This window comes from Macaca fascicularis, chromosome 12, assembly GCF_037993035.2.
Source record: "Macaca fascicularis isolate 582-1 chromosome 12, T2T-MFA8v1.1".
Classification (NCBI taxonomy): Eukaryota; Metazoa; Chordata; class Mammalia; order Primates; family Cercopithecidae; genus Macaca; species Macaca fascicularis.
In genome coordinates this window covers 39754751-39771798 of record NC_088386.1, presented here as the reverse complement: position 1 = coordinate 39771798, position 17048 = coordinate 39754751, and the positions used below count along the sequence as shown (strand labels likewise).

The 17048-nt window shown below is 36.7% G+C and overlaps 1 protein-coding gene across 49 annotated transcripts in view; it reads left to right on the top strand.

Annotated features, from left to right (window-relative positions):
- The window catches only part of GTDC1 (glycosyltransferase like domain containing 1), a 376361-nt gene that overhangs the window by 79170 nt on the left and 280143 nt on the right, over window positions 1-17048 (top strand). The window lies entirely within an intron of this gene.

Sequence of the window (17048 nt, the reverse complement as noted above, 5' to 3'; positions counted from 1 at the left end):
GGTAATTTATAAAGGAAAGAGATTTTATTGACTCACTGTTCTGCATGGCTGGGTAGGCCTCAGGAAAACCATTATGGCGGAAGGTGGAGCAAATATGTCCTTCTTCACATGGCAGCAGGAGAGAGAAGTGCCAAGCAAAGCGGGAAAAGCTCCTTATAAAACCATCAGATATTTTGAGAACTCACTATCAGGAGAACAGCATGGGGGTAACCACTCCCATGATTCAATTACCTCCCACCAGGCCCCTCCCACAACATGTGTCATTATGGGAACTGTAATTCAAGATGAGATTTAGTTGAGGACACAGCCAAACCATATCATTTCTCCATGTCTTTTTGTGGTTTGAGAGCTCATTTCTTTTTAGCACTAAGTAATATTCCATTGTATGGATATACCACAGTTTGTTTACCCATTCACTTTTTGGAGGACATTTTGGCCACTTCCAAGTTTTGACAGTTCTGAGTAAAGCTAATATAAACATTTGTGTGCAGGTTTTTGCATGTATGTAAGTTTTCTACTCATTTGGATAAATACAAAAAGCACAGCTGCTAGATTGCATGGTAAGAGCATGTTAAATTTTTTTTTTTTTTTTTTTTTGAGACGGAGTCTCGCTCTGTCGCCCAGGCTGGAGTGCAGTGGCGCGATCTCGGCTCACTGCAAGCTCCGCCTCCCGGGTTCACGCCATTCTCCTGCCTCAGCCTCCCGAGCATGTTAAATTTTGTAGGAACTGCAAAACTGTTATCGAAAGTGGCTGTACCATTTTGTAGTTTCAGCAGAAAGGAGCAGTGGTGAGCAGTGTTCTTGTTACTGTATGTTGTCTTCAGTATTTGCTGTTGTCAGTTGTCATTGTTTCGGATTTTAGCTATTCTGGTAAGTATGTAGTGCTATCTCAGTGTTTCATTTTGTGATTTCCTATTAATGTGATATTTGAACATCTTTTCATATGCTTATTTGTCATTTGTATATCATCTTTGGTGAAGTGTTTGTTCAGAGCTTTTGACTCCCCTTATTTTTTTATTTTTTATTTGTTTTAAAAGAGACAGGGTCTTGCTCTTTCACTCAGGCTGGACTGAGTGCAGTGGCATGATTCTATCTCACTGCAGCCTCAAATTCCTGGGCTCCAGTGATCCTTTTGCCTCTGCTTCCCCAATAACTGGGACTACAGGTGTGTGTCATTGTGCTTGGCTAATTCTTTTTCAAATTTATTCTTTGTAGAGACAGGAATTCTTTGTTGCCCAGGCTTGTCTCAGACTTTTCACTTCAAGCATTCCTCCTGCCTTGGCCTCCCAAAGTTCTGGGATTACAAGTGTGAGCCACTGTGGCCTGCCTTTATGTCCATTAAATAGTTGTATTTTTAATGTTATACATTAAAAAAAAAAAAAAACCCAATAAACATAGAGGCAGGTTCTCACGGTGTTGCCTAGACTGGTCTCCAACCCCTGCCCTCAAGCAATCCTCCCACCTCCACCTCCCAAACTACTGGGATTACAAGTCTCAGCCACTGCACCTGACCTTGCCCATTTTTAATTGCTTATTTACTTATTATTGAGTTTTAAGAGTTTTTAAAAATACATTTTAGCTAACAGTCCTTTAACAGATATGCATTTTGAAAATATTTTCTCCCGGTCTGTGACTTGTCTTCTTATTATCTTGAGAGTGTCTCTCAAAGAGCAGAAGTTTTTCATTTTAATGAAGTTTAGCTTAACAATTTTTTTTTTTGTCATGGATCATGTTTTTAGTGTTATATCTAAAAAGTCACTGCAAAACCCAAGATCATCTACATTTCTTTTATGTTCTCTTCTAGTAGGTTTATCGTTTTGCATTTTATGTTTAGGTTTATGATCTGTTTTGAGTTAATTTCTGTAAAGTATATTGTAAGGTCTTCATTATGATCTATTTTGTGTTAATTTTTGTAAAGTATATTGTAAGTTCTTCATCTGGATTCATTTTTTTCTGCATGTGGATGTCCAGTTGTTCCAACATCATTTATTGGAGACTCTCCTTTCTCCATTGAATTGCCTTTGCTCCCTTGTCAAAGATCAGTTGACTGTATTTGTGTGCATCTATTTCTGAGTTCTCTTCTTTTCCATTGATCTGTTTGTCTGTTTCACTATACCACACTGTCTTGATTACTGTGTAATTAATTTTTAAAATAATAATTTGTAAACTAAGTATTAAGATTTGAGAAGCAAGTTATCTCAAGCCAATTTCTGTTAAGTATGAGATAATGTTATGTTATTAAAAAATGCATTATTTATAATTATTTTAGAAAAATTTGTATGCAGTGGAAACAATGTCACAATGGAAATAAATAAAATGGTAATATTTCCACTTTAAAAGAGATCACTTCTATACAAAGTGGCTCATTTTGGGTTCAAAATGTCTCATAAGTTCATTTTGGATGTGAATAACTGTTTTCAAATTTTACATTTTTAAAACTTAAATGACAGTTTAAAAAGTTTCTTTTAATCTTCTAAAATAATGTTGTTTGGAACTTGCTGCTTTTTTACTGAGAAAGAAAATCAGTGTCTAAACTCATTTGTGAAATGAATTGAGCTAGATATTAGGGAATGCTAATAAATATATGTTACAGATCTTTTTTTTTTTTGGCCTTAAAGAGCAATTCAGGAAAATTAACCAGTAATATAAGGTAATATGTAGTAAGTATAGTGTGGATGGCAGTGTGTTGAGCTCACTAAGAGGTTAGTGTGACTGGTAAGTGTAAAGTAATGCTTTCACACAGATGGTTTTTACTCATACTATGTTTAACCTTGTGTCAGAAACGTAACACATTTACGTAAAAGTTTTTAGGAAATTATAATGATTATCAGATATAATCAACTGTTATGATGTATTTTTATATCAATTTTATCCAGGTCTAAATTACTTACAGTAAACTACCCATTTTAAATGGCAATGTGGGCTAGGCATGGTGGCTTATGCTTGTAATCCCAGCACTTTGGGAGGCGGAGGCGGGCAGATCACCTGTGAGGTCAGGAGTGTGAGACCAGCCTGGTCAACATGGTAAAACCCTGTCTCTACTAAAAATACAAAAACTAGCCAGGCATGGTGGTGCACGCCTGTAAACTTAACTACTTGGGAGACTGAGGCAGGAGAATCTCTGGAACCTGGGAGGCGGAGGCTGCAGTGAGCCAAGATGCCAATATGGTTTCATTGCACTCCAGCCTGGGCGACAAACCCAGACTCCATCTCACACACACACACAAAAACGAAAAACTAAACACGGCAGTGTGATAAGTTTTGATAAAAGAATACAGCTTTACAGCCACCACCACATTTATGATTTGGTTATTGCTTTCACTCTAGAGAGATCCCTTTGTCCTTTTGAAATCAATCTCCCATCTCTGCTCCCAGGCGATTGCTGATCTGCTTTCTATATTCTAGATTGGTTTACATTTTCTAGAGTTCTTAAGAATGTATTTTGCTTACTGTAGAGGATATGTTTTTCGAAAATTGATGGTAAAGTGAATTTTGGTAAAATGAACCTTATGTTTTATTATCTTGAAATTTCTAAGATGCTTGAATAAAGTTCAGTTGATATTATCCCTAACATTTTTGGTTTTGAGTTTTTTGCCTTGTCCACTCTCTGTAATACTTTAAATCTGGATTACATGTAATAAGATGTAAAACCAACTGATGGCACATTATATTGTAAAGCAAGATACCTTTTTGTAGTTACCTGCCTCCTTGTTTATTTTTAATGTTGATAAACAATTTGAAGAATAAAAGTGTACAGATCCTATTGCATTCATAGATTTTAATTCAGTCCTTTTTTCTTATAATTGTCACTCAGTAGACAGTGTAACCTCAATCTGTAAAAGGCCATTTGCCTTGTCCTTATGCCCTCCTGCTCAGACCTCTGAGGATGGGAGAGTGAGGGTGGATAAATAGCTATTTACTTGATAACATTCTGTTCTCTGTGACTCCTCTTACACATATATGCATGGTGTATTTTGAAAGCGTACTGAAAAGTAGCAGTTGATCTCATAGATAAAGCAGCCCCACTAGGATGGGATAGGAGAATCCTTTTATGATTTTGAAAACCAAATGTACTGCTTGTTCATACCTTTATACAGAAAATAATCTTTTGCATACAAAAATGAGTGTTTTCTGGTTTTGCCCAGAAAAGTTCTGTGTCTAGAATTTGTGCTGCATCATTTATTAATCATTTTGAAAGTAGATCTACATAAAAACCAAACATTATGAAAGTCATATTTGCCTCACTAAACATTTAAATTTCGACTTCATTTGGAAATCCTACACTCATATAACGAGAAATAATCCTAATCCAAATTTATCTATAGTCAAACTGTGGATAAGTAATGTTCTATAAACTGAATTCTTAAGTAAATGTCATTTGGGGGTGATAAACATGGATCTGTTAAGAAATCCTGAAGGTCTGCATTTGAACACTGCCTCACTGAAGGCTTCAGACAAAGGACAAAATGTTTCAGTAGTCAGTTTGAGAGACAATATATGTGAGATGAGACTGAAGAACAATCAGAGCGACCAACCTGAGATCTTACATTTTATATGACTATTATCCCTCTCAAAACTAGTCAGTCAATACTCTGTTTCTTTTTTTTTTTTTTTTTAAGTTAATAAAAAGACTTTATTCCGACTGTTTTTGGAATTTCCTCATTTTAGGGGTTTGTCTTCAGAAGCACAGACAAATCCCATTCAGCCTACACTGAATGGTGGGTTAGACACTGCCCTGTCTTCAGCAGGGTAAATCAGATGCAAGAACAGATGTAAACAGTTACCTGTGATACAAAGCAGGTTGTGCAGCTGTGCTGATAGTGGCATGTATAAACTGCATTGGGAGGGAGGAGTTAATTCTGGCTTGGCCATCATTAGGTGACACTATTTAAATAACGCCGTGAGTGATGAATTGCATTACAATTTTAATTTATTTTCTTTGTGTTTCTGAAGTTGCATTTACTTTAGAAAATGCAGCAAACCAGAGCAGCACAGAGAGAAAAACAGTTGTAAAATTACCATTCATATTTTCATGTATAGTTCATTGTTTTGTTGTTTAGCTGTTTTTTGACCTGTCATTTTTTTATTTTATAATATGAACATTTCTCCATGTCCACTCAATATTTTTCTGCAGCATCATTTAAAATGACTACATAGTCTTTTTAAATATCACAGATAAAATAATTTATTTAACTAGTCACCTATTGCTGACTGTTTAGATTGTTTTTGTGTTTTACTATTATGTAAAACACTGTCAAAAACATCCTCATGTGTATGGCTGTTGCTTTTAAATTAAAACTTATTTTACCAAAGTAATACATTCACCTAGTTTAACATTTGAATAGTTGTTAAAGGCCTATTAGAAAATACAGTGGTGGCTGGGCTCAGTGGTGCACATCTGTAATCCTATCACTTTGGGAGGCCAAGGCAGGTGGATCACTTGAGCCTAAGAGTGTGAGACCAGCCTGGGCAGTATGGTGAAGCCCCATCTCTACCAAGAAACAAAAAAACCCCAAAAAGTTAGTCAGGTGTGGTGGCGTGTGCCTGTAGTCCCAGCTACTTGGGGTGGGGGCTGAAGTGGGAGAATCTCCTGAGCCCGGGAAGTCAAGGCTGCAGTGAACTGAAATTGTGCCACTGCACTCCAGCGTGGGATATGGAAATGAGACCCTGTCAAAACAAAAACAAAAACAAAAACAAAACAAACAACAAAAAAAGAAAATACAGTGGTCATTTCTCTAGAGGCAGCCTTTTATCTGTTTCCTCTAGTCATTATATATCTCCACATTGCTAAATTACATATATATACATTGCTGTCTTTTTAGTTAATTTATTTAAGACATTGTTGACTTTATATTATGATCTTTGAAGATTTTTCACTATTACACAGCCATCTCTTTCCCTCACAATCCCAATATAGTTAGATGCCAATTTTTGGCTTAATTTTGCATTATTATATTATGTAGCTATTATTCATAGATGAGCATATGGTAATTAATTCTGATGAAAAGTGTGCTTCTGACTTTTTGTATTTCATGAAGTTAATAATGCCTTTTTTCATTTGCTTAGCTTTTTGTCCTTCTTAATAATTCTTCCTATACCTTCTGTAAACTACTTAAACAATTTTCCATAAAGGGAATTACATCAGATAATACATTTCAATTATTTTCTTGAAGACATGCTTCCAGCAGACTTCCATTCTCCTCCCATCACATTCTCCAGACCTGCCTCTTCTGGGATTTTTCCTTGCTCTTAACCTAGGAACTCCCTGTGCTTTTTCTTAAATCTCACAGTGTTTTCCTCCTTGTCTTACCTTACATTTTTGTGTTATATTTCCTGTAGTATTCCTGAGAAAGGTTTTGTGAGAGAAAAATATCTTTATTCAGTTTCCTCACTTGATTTATAATTTGCTTGAATAATTAAATTCTAAGTTGGAAATAACTTTCCTATAGGTTTTTGGAAGGAAATGCTTATGTTCCGTTGTCTTCCATCTTGCTCTTGCAAAGTCCAAGCCTTTTTGATTCCTTTAACTGTATAAGAAAACTGAGTAGAAGAATGTCTGGGTATAAGGATATCATATTTTAAAAACTGTAAAGATGGGGAGGATGAAGAGGAGATTCAAGACAGAGGGACTCAAAAAGCCAGGTGACAGCAAGTTGTCCACTATGGTAAGAGAATGAAGGCATCTAAGTCCATATGAAGAGAGTGTGGGATATAGTTGGAACACAGTAAATTGAGGCTTTGTATTGGAGACCCATAACGTGGAGCTTTAAATTTATTTTCTAGGCATTATTTCACCTAGCTGTCACCAGCTATGTGAAACTTTCTTTGGCTTATGGCAGGCAAAATGAATTGGCTTCTGATTTGTCCTCCTTTAGTATTAATACTTTCCATGTGCCCATGTGCATGTGTACTCATATATGTACACACACATTTTTACGTATCTGTATGCCTGTCTCCCCCATTAGACTAGATATTTGGGGTTGGAGGAAGTGACATAATTAGGTCTGTGTTAAGGGAAGCACAGTAGATCAGTTCTTAACAATCCTGGTGATTGAGATGCCATTGAAAACTGCAGAATGGATACCAGGAAGAAGGGATTAAAAGGAGAGAGAACAGAAGGTTATTTCAATGCCTGGATTTGAAGAAATGAGCATATGATGAACTAATCTACTGGGAGAGGGAGGGATACTACTTCAAATAATTATATTCCGATTATTCTCGTGAGTCTATTTTAAATTTTGGAAATGCTGTGTCATTTTTATATATTGATTACACATCTTGCTTTAAAATTTTTCTCTTTTTGGTTCATTCCAGAAAAGTCTGAAACAATTTTAACTCTTGCTTTATTGATTTTTTAAAAAGATGAATGATGTTTGGTTTACACAGTTGATGATTAACAGTAATGATGATCTGAAATACCATCTTAATTCTATTTTGTTAAAGAAAAACACAAATAGAGAATTGTAGATGAAAATAATTGGTATAAATCTTATATTATCATTTCCTAGCATTTTCTTATTCTGAGTAGATTCATTGCCTGAAAATGTTAACTTTGATTTTACCAGAGTCTTTCTTAAGTAGATAAAATTTGAAATAATATGATACTTTTCATTATTGTTTGAAAACAATGAACTTTTCCACAAATTTTCAAAATTACAAATAGGGTCTTTTCACCAAGATGGATGATCACTCAGAAAAAGTGAAGAATTAGTTAAAGGTTTTGTTGTATGTTTGACTGACTGATTTCTCAAAAGCCAGGCTATGTATTTATACTTAAAAAGATGCACCATATAACATATCACATATTTTAAAAATAGCATTCCACTGATGAGTCTTTACTTTCCAAGATGCTTTTAGACAGGCTTATGCTCCACTAATGGTAGGAGAGTAATGTCTTTTGGAAATTTTCATGATGCTAATTACAATTTATTAAGCACTTACTCATGCCAAGCCCTGTGCCAAAGAGTGAAGGGACATCGTCTCATTTAATAATAATCCTATTGGGGTGGGTGTTGTTTATTATTAGATGAGAAAATTGAAGCATAAAGAGGTTACATTTCTTGTCTGAGATCATGCAGGTAGCAGGCAGTAAAGCAGGGAATGTTTATCTTTGGTGTGTGTGTCTCTTCGTTCTTAAGCTTGCTTCTTTCCATGTTATAGGAAGGATCCTAAGGAATATTAATCCTGCAAGTGGCATCACGTGTGAACGGTATTTCTCACCTGCCCTATCATCAGATGACCATCTAATTTACTAGTAATTTCTGAATACCCTGCACTGTCTACTGTGCTTTCACAAATGAAAATGATGGTCCACTATAAGGTTACTATTTGGATTTTAAAAAAATTTCTTGTTTAATGAGAATAGCCAAATTTTCTTTGAAAAACTTTCTGTACTTATTAAGACAATATTAGTATCCTAGTTTAATGTGTGTGACTGATACAGTTTTACATTACTTACTTTTTATTCTTTCACAAACAATACAAAGCCTCCCCCAACTGTTGTTTCTCCTTAGTGCTAACTTTAAGAAGTCATACATATTTCTTCCTGAACACCCAACAGTTTGGTATTCCGTCAGATGTTTTGCAGGGTTTTAGCAAGTCGTTACAGTGAATGTCTTCAAGAAGCAATACATTAGGCAGAGCACTGCAGAGACACCTGTAGAGATCAGCACACCTGCCCTCAAGCAAAAGACAGTAATTAGTTGCTCATCTTCCCTTGCAAACTTCCCCAATGTTGTTGTACATGAAACACATAGATCACAGCAGTGCTGTCATGAGCTCTGCACTGTTGGAGTTGTTTATGCCCATTCAATTTTTAATGTTTCTATAAGACATTTTGATGGGAGCCCTGAGCCCAAAGGGATTTGCATGCTTGATCAAACTTGTGATGATTTAAATATAGAAATAAAGAGAAACCTTTGAATTACTTTGACTGTTAACTTTTAGGACTGCGTTAGTGGAAAACATTTACATGATACTTGAGGCAAAGATGTGTTTGATCAACCTTCACAACTTTTTTGTTTCTTGACAGCAGGTATAGCGCCAGTAAATCTAAACAAGTTTTTTAATGCTTATAGATCCAAGTGCATGTGAATATCTATATAGCATGGTCTGAATATTTTAAAAGATGAATTTGTACCAATCACTTTTATTGAAATTAAACCACTGTCAAGTACCAACCTTTTAGTCCTGCCGCATTGTCGTATATAGTTTCTATTATTAAAGAATGAGATGATAGGTGATTGAACTTTAGTAAAATACAGTAGTATATATGAATTGGATATGTTGGGGCCAGATAAATTATCACTTAAAGTACTTGGATGTCTTTTGATATCATTGTTTTAATTTTAACACTATATATGGTCTAGATACCATATGGGATAAAAGCTAGTATTTTACCAAGTGACCTTTCGAGTCATTTCTAGCAGCTGGGATTCAGTTCTTTGATTGTATTAGTGAAGGTTATTAATAAACAGCTTCAATAGAGATTCATTACTGTTTCTTAAATTATATTGTTTGCAAAATGCTATCATTCCTAATATCATAGCAAATTCTCTTCACATTTATTCTGAGAAAAAAGTAACCCTAGTGCCTTGTCATTCAAGCATAGTCTGGTGGCTACACATACATGCATCTTAAATTGGTTCTTGGAGATAAATGGGCATTATGGAGTTGTCAGATTATAGTAAAACTAAAGAAGAAGATGTTATACAGCATTGGACTGTCACTGACAGAGTTAGAAACCTTAGATGCTAATAAATGCAGTCATCCCATTGTGCCTTGCAGTTTTTCCTCAATATATAGGTAGAATCTTCCTGTGAGTTTCTGAGCGTAGTTTCTGATTAGCTCTTCAACACAAAATGAAATGAATGATGTGAATATTTAAAAACTTACCTCTAGATTTTATTTTGCCTGCCTTAGCCGTATGTAAGCCTCAGTGCGGATTAACTGGGCATACTCCATTTGTGAGGTAATGATTATGATGCTATGCTAGTATGCTAGCGTAGACAGAATACTCTTATTTATTTATTTGTTTATTTATTTATTTATTTTTCGAGACGGAGTCTTGCTCTGTCGCCCAGGCTAAAGTGCAGTGGCCCGATCTCAGCTCACTGCAAGCTCCGCCTCCCGGGTTCCCGCCATTCTCCTGCCTCAGCCTCCCGAGTAGCTGGGACTACAGGCGCCCGCCACCTCGCCCGGCTAGTTTTTTGTATTTTTAGTAGAGACGGGGTTTCACCGTGTTAGCCAGGATGGTCTCGATCTCCTGACCTCGTGATCCGCCCGTCTCGGTCTCCCAAAGTGCTGGGATTACAGGCTTGAGCCACCGCGCCCGGCCTTATTTTTTTTATTTATTTTTTCATTTAGATAGAGTCTTGCTCTGTCGCCCAAGCTGGAGTGCGGTGGTGTGATTTCGGCTCACTGCAACATCTGCCTCCTGTGTTCAGGTAATTCTCATGTCTCAGCCTCCCAAAGTGCTGGGACTGCAGCCACATGCCACCAAGCCTGGCTAATTTTTGTGTTTTTAATAGAGACAAGGTTTTGCCATCTTGGCCAGGCTGGTCTCGAACTTCTGACTTCAAGTGGTCCACCTGCCTTGGTCTCCCAAAGTGCTGGAATTACAGGCGTGAGCCACCGTGCCTGGCCTCTTACATTTTATATACATAACATTTTGGCTAGCTTATGCTTCATTGACTTTCAGGAATTTCATAACAGTCATTCCTAAGAATTGGTCTTGTCTATAGTGGCCTTTGGAATTCCTTATAACTTTATGTTAATGTTACATAAAACATTTGGCAGTCTGTTTCTTATGTAAAGCTGCTCCGTGTACCCTGAGTCAGAAGCTTACTTATCTTTTTATCCTTGGTACCTAGCTTAATGTGATCAGTCAGTGTTGGTTGGATTAGTGGATGATTGAAAATATTATGTAATGGATATGAATAGCCCATGGAAAAGGTAAAGAGTGGATCACAGTTAACACTTTTAATAATAGAAATAACTTTTTCTCCTGCTTGTTTTTTTTTCCAGCATAACCCTTGGTTCATATTTTTTCTAGAATAAGTTCCTATGACTTGATTTTAACTTTACATCTTTACTATCAGTTCATCAAAAATATTCTGTGAAAAAACATTTTATATTTTTACTGTACTAAAGTTAAGCTCTTCTTATTCTGAGTCACAATCTGGACCCATTTAACTACTTTAGCTTTATTTTCTATTGTACTATATTCTCTAGCTGTTGTTTCTCCTCCTGTGCTGGAGAAACTTTTTACTCCTTGTTTCAGGGCAAGTCAAACTTCTACTTCCTGGCATCATGCCTTGGTCTCTGAGCTCCAGTCTCATGAACTTCTGAGTTATTTCTGTTTTCCACCCCCCAGTTAAGAATGAAATCATATGTGCCCCTATGTTTTGCAAAATGGATCTATCTCCAGCTAGCTCATAACTTCATTGGTATGGTTCCTTTTTTTTTCTTTTTTGTATTTTAATTCTTTTCTTTCTGACATATGGTAGAATGCTAAGTATTTTGTAGTCACATAGTAAATACTATACACATTTACACACTAGGTAATATCTACTTTCATAGTAGCAAGATAAGCTTCCTCCTAAAGAAAGGAAGAAAGGAAGATGGACAGAAGAAAAGGAAGACAAAACAGAAGAAAGGAAGGAAGAACAAAAAAGAAAGATCAGCAAGAATATTTTGAGGAATAGGGAAAGAGCAGTAATTCTGGAATTTTAAAAACTTGAGTTTAAATTCTGATTCTGCTTACTAGCTTTGTAATATTGGATGAGGTTCATAATCTTTTGGTGTAAAATGGTAATAATATCTATCTGACAAACTTGTTGTAAGGGTTAAATTATATAATGTATATAAAGTGCTTATTGGCATACCCTGGCACATATTTGATGTTGAAGCAATGGTAGCTAACTCTTTTATTTTGCATGTGAGGGAGGAATTTTAGAGAGCTGACCAAGGGTCATATAGCTAGTAAATTGTGGAGAGAGAATTGAACACCAGGCCATTCTTACTCTAAAGCAGTGTTTTTCAAACATTAGTGCATCTGAGAATTATCTGAAAGACTTGTTAAAACACTGGGACCCACTCCAGAGTTTCTGGTTCACTAGGTCTGGGGTGAGGCCTGAGAATTTGCATTTTAAACATGTTTCCTGTTGCTGTTGCTGCTGCTACTGGTCCAGGGACCACACTTCGAGAACCAGTGCTTTCTGGCATATTTCTCAACTCTAGTTGCACCTAAGAAATCACCCTGAGTAGTGTCTATAAATTATTGATGAAACCAGAATCTCTGGTTATGGGCCTAAGTGTGGATTTTTAGGTTTTTGTTTTAAGCTGTCCAGGGAATTCTAACGTGCAGCCAGGATAGGAAGCACCATTCTGCCTAAGTGAGGCTCTTTGCAGTTTTTTCTTAGAACTGGGTATTAAGTGAAGCAGCTGATCCTGCACCCTCCTGGATGCTCAGTGAGGCAAGACCTCAGTACTGTGTTGTTTTTATGCTGTTATGTTTTAAAACAATTGCTTCGGCCTAGAATCCTTTTACTGTTTTAACCTGTTCTACTTGTTTTTGTGGACTGTTTGCATTTCTCCATCTTCACCCTCAATGTATCCTGAATGCCTTCATCAATCTCTAGGGTGGATTTTATGTTAATATTTGGCAAAGGCAAGTAATTCCAATAGTTGACTTGAAGTATAAAGTAAATAAAGGAATATATCTAATTTTTTAAAAAGCAGTCACATTAACAATTTAGTATACTTTCAGAGTTCTGATTGTGAGTTTGTTCTTCTTTCTGAGATGCTTTGGGAACCTTACATTTTGTTTTAGGGGACCCAGTTATTGGTTAGAATAGGTAATGATAATCGTGCACCCAGAAGTGTATAAGTAAAAATGTCGTAGATTAATTGATAAAGGAGTCTTTTTTTCTTTATATGATTCAGTTGGTAAGTATATACAAATCAAGGCATGAAATCATTTACTGGATAAGAGTGGGCAAAATACCACATAATTTCATTAACCTTTAAACAATGAAATTATAAATCCATATGCAAATGTTTAAGGTTATCATTGCCTATCACCCCCTTTTGATTCCTACAGACCGTTAATTCTTCTCTGTCCTGCTGAGTCTTATTAAAACTTCTGACTGATGTACTTTTATTAAAAGGTTTAGAATTTACCAATTTAAAACACTTGCTTTACACTATCACCTCTAATTTAACTAGGCCTATTAAACACTGTATTTTGCAAAGGGAAAAAGTCAATTGCTGTTTCTTTAAAAAATAATAAATTGAAATGAATTTTAAACTCTGCTTAGAGGTGAGCAACTGCTATATACTACTAGGCCTTTTGATAGCTGATTTGTTCCTTTAGTATGCAAATTTTAGGTTTACAGAGATCTAGTGCTTTTATTTAGGAAATATGCCCAGAGGCTAGATTGGTAGGCTTTGGGGAGATAACTAGTTTGGTGTGAAATAAATAGTTGTTAAAAGATCACATGAATTGGGTCCCAGAAGATGAAGAGTAGACTGAGACAGATTGAGGAAAACTGACTGTACTTCATTTCATTTGGCTATACATGTCACTGAATTAAAAATGAAGACAATGAATGATGGCAACACAAAGCAAATTAATGAAAATAAGCCTTTTTTTGGTGGGTTTTCTGAAAAGTTCTGTCTTCTGAGCAATTTAAAGAAACGGGCTGAGTACACCCCTAACCAAAGAAGCTTGGTCCACATCATTCTGGGAGGCCAGCCTTTTAAGAGATTTTAGCTTTAGCAGGGAGGAAGGAATGGGTCAACTCCCCTCCCACCCCCCGCCTATCAAGTCAGCAGCATCACTTCTGGTTAGTGAGATGACAGATGTCATAGAAAACCTCACATTCAAAACTAGAGGGCTCGGGGATGCTAGCTTAGGTTGGCAATTGTAGATACTCTGGCTTGCAAGTGTTAAACAAATAATAATAATAATAAACTTTTAGCTTTGCGAAGTTAGTTTTAAGAAGTCGTACACTTGTTTTGTAGCACTGCTGTTTTGGAATCTCTGACGTCCAAACATTTATTTTTCCTTAAATAACTGAAAGATAGTGAAATACATTTCTATATCGATAGCTTATAGAATCCACTGTGGTTTTTTTTTTTTTTTTTTTTTTTTTAACAGTGCATATATCTGTCTTTTTGGTGTCTAAGCAGTTAGGCCATTAAGAAATAGAATATTTGAATAGCGTTAGCATTTGAAATGGTCTCTGTATGCCTATTTGTTGTATGTCTCTGGTAGTAGAGGTGCAGAGGACATGGGTGATGATGATGTATGAAGGTGGGATGCTAGATTATTTCATTGAGGCTGGAGGTTTGTAATCTTGTTATCATTAAAGCTTCAAAGAGGTGTGGTATGTAGGAGTAGGAGTGCCAATGCCACAGTCTAGTAGAGTGAGAAGTGAGAATAGCTAATTGGTTCTTGCCAGCCTTAGCAATAGTGGTTTTGGTAGAGTGATAGCTAAGGAAGCCAAGTTATGGTAATTCAAATATTGAATGGAAGTTGAAGTGAAAACAACGAGCTTATGTTGTTATTTTATGAAGTTTCACAGGGATAGTTGGTAGGGTTGGAAGAACTGTTATTGATGAAGGAGAAGAAACCAGTGGAGAAGAAAAGGAGAAGACGGATAGTGCAAGTTCCTAGAAACAGCATAAATGAATAGGACTCATAGTATAGGTAGAGGGTTTAGTAATGGAAAAGAGTGTCAACCATGAGATAGGAATGAAAGTGTTATGAGACAGGAGAATTTGCATATGTAGAGTGGGTTCTTAGTTGCAGACAATAGCTAGTTTGAGTTGCATACAGAGATGCATCACATGCTACTTAATTTGCAGAAGTGCCAAGGAACCAAAGTTGACTGTGAATAGCAAGGAACAGCACAAGCCATGAGAAACATCCCATGATACTATTCTAGTAGAAACTCCACTGCCATTTGCTACTTAGCGCCTATGAGACTAGGGATCATTTAGTAGCATATCTACATACATGGTTGTTTCAGAAGAACAAAATGCCTTCACTACAGAATTTGATCTCATTTGTAGTTGGCTACTTCCTTGATTTGCTCATTTCTGCTTTCTAAATCTTGAATGGATTTGGTTGAACCTGGGTTCAACCAAAGGCATGATGCAAGAGCATCTGGGAAATGTTTTCAGCTTGAACTTTGTGAATACAGGAAGTTAGAGTGCATGCTAGAAAGGGGTTGCAGTGCAGGCTGGGTAGTTCTGGCTCTTGGTCTTTCATGAGCTGCAATCAAGATGTCAGCCAGAGTGACATTCATTTGAAAGTTTGACTAGCCCGGAGGATCTGCTTAGAAAATGGCTCTCTCACGTGGCTGTTATGTTGATTCTGGCTATTTGGCAAGATGCCTTGTGTACCTTTCCCTAGGATGGCTTGAGTGTCCTCACAACATGGCAGCTGGCAGCTGGCCTCCCCCAGGAAGATCCAAGAGAGTAAGGAAGAAGCTCTAATATCTTTTAGGACAGACACTGTCACTTCCTCTGCATTCTGTTGATCACTCAGACCAACCCCGATATGAGCAAAGGGAGTACACAAAGGCGTGCATTCCTTGAGGTGAGGATTATTGGGGGCTGTCTTGGAGGCTGGCTTCCTTGTACCCTCTTTTCCCCTTTCTTTGGTAGCACAAGTTGATCAGATTTATCTGTAGAAGCAAAAAATGAAATTATTTTAATAGAATGAAACTTGACAAGAATTTGGATAGAATGTGGTTCTTTATATTAAGGGTACATAGTGTACAGTATTGTCAGCCAGATTTTAAGGAGATAACGAAATGCTGTTCATTTACTTGTTCTCAGGTTTATATTCTACAAGCAGAGCTTGTATCATAACATTATCATTCAGTCGAGGCATATGTATTTTGAAGTGTAGAGATAATGAGGTAGTGATACTATCTTCTAGAATAACTCTTCTGTCTTCATCTCTGAAATTCACTGGTCTGGCTAGCTGTCTCTAACGTCATTTCCTCGTCTCAACTCTTTAAGACCCTGACAGACTCTGAGATTGTAGTGAAGATTTCTGTGACATGCTGGGTGGGTATAGACTGCTCTCTCGTGCCTTGGTCACATCTTCGTGTTTATTTTTTCATATCATGTATCACAAATTGAAATGATGTTGCTGATATACTTGTTTGTCACCCTGCATCCTTCTCCCACTCCCCAAAGTAAAGCTCCAGCAGAATAGGGCTTTGTTGACTTATTCACTGCTGAGTCCTCGGCACTGAGTGCAATGCATGGTAGATGCCCAGAAGGTGATTGTCTAAATACATTATTTTTTGAGAGTATATAATACATGATTATTATTTGAAACAGGACACCACAAAAGGTAATTTTCTAATGCACAAGGTAAGTAAAGGTAGAGGTCCGTTTTCTATAAACCAAATGAAAAGAAAGAATGAATATGTTTGGCTAATTCTGTAATTTTTTATGTAAACTGTTTTGGAGCCACATTTCCTATTGATTTGATCACACCTTGTTTTTTCTTGTCATAAATGGTCCTTTTTGGATGAGTTACAGTGTGAGTTCTGGCCCTGTCAGAATTGATATTCCTAGGAATCCTGACTTTAATATACACAGAACAGGAAAAGTCATGATAGGCACCCTTGGGTATATATGGTAACGTGTTAGTTCTCTTCAAGACTGTGCATGGCTTACAGGGATCACAGGGCTCTGTGAGTTAAGCAACAGTTTAAACCTGATGTATTGCTCTCCCAGAAAGTAGTATTCTTAAGGTATTTACCCCAGATCTGCAAGTGTCTGTGTTTCCCGGGGGGGGGGGGGATACCCCAAACCTGGAATGCTCATCCATATGCATTCCAACCTGCCTCTGAGATGTTAGGCAAGCCTCAGCAGAGGTTCTTGACAGTTTTTTGGACTATGGACCTTTTGGCAAATCTGACAAACTATTGACCTTCTCCCAGAGATACTTATTTACATAAACCCACCAATTTTACATATATCATTCAGGAGAGCATAGATTCCTGAAGGCCATCCAATGA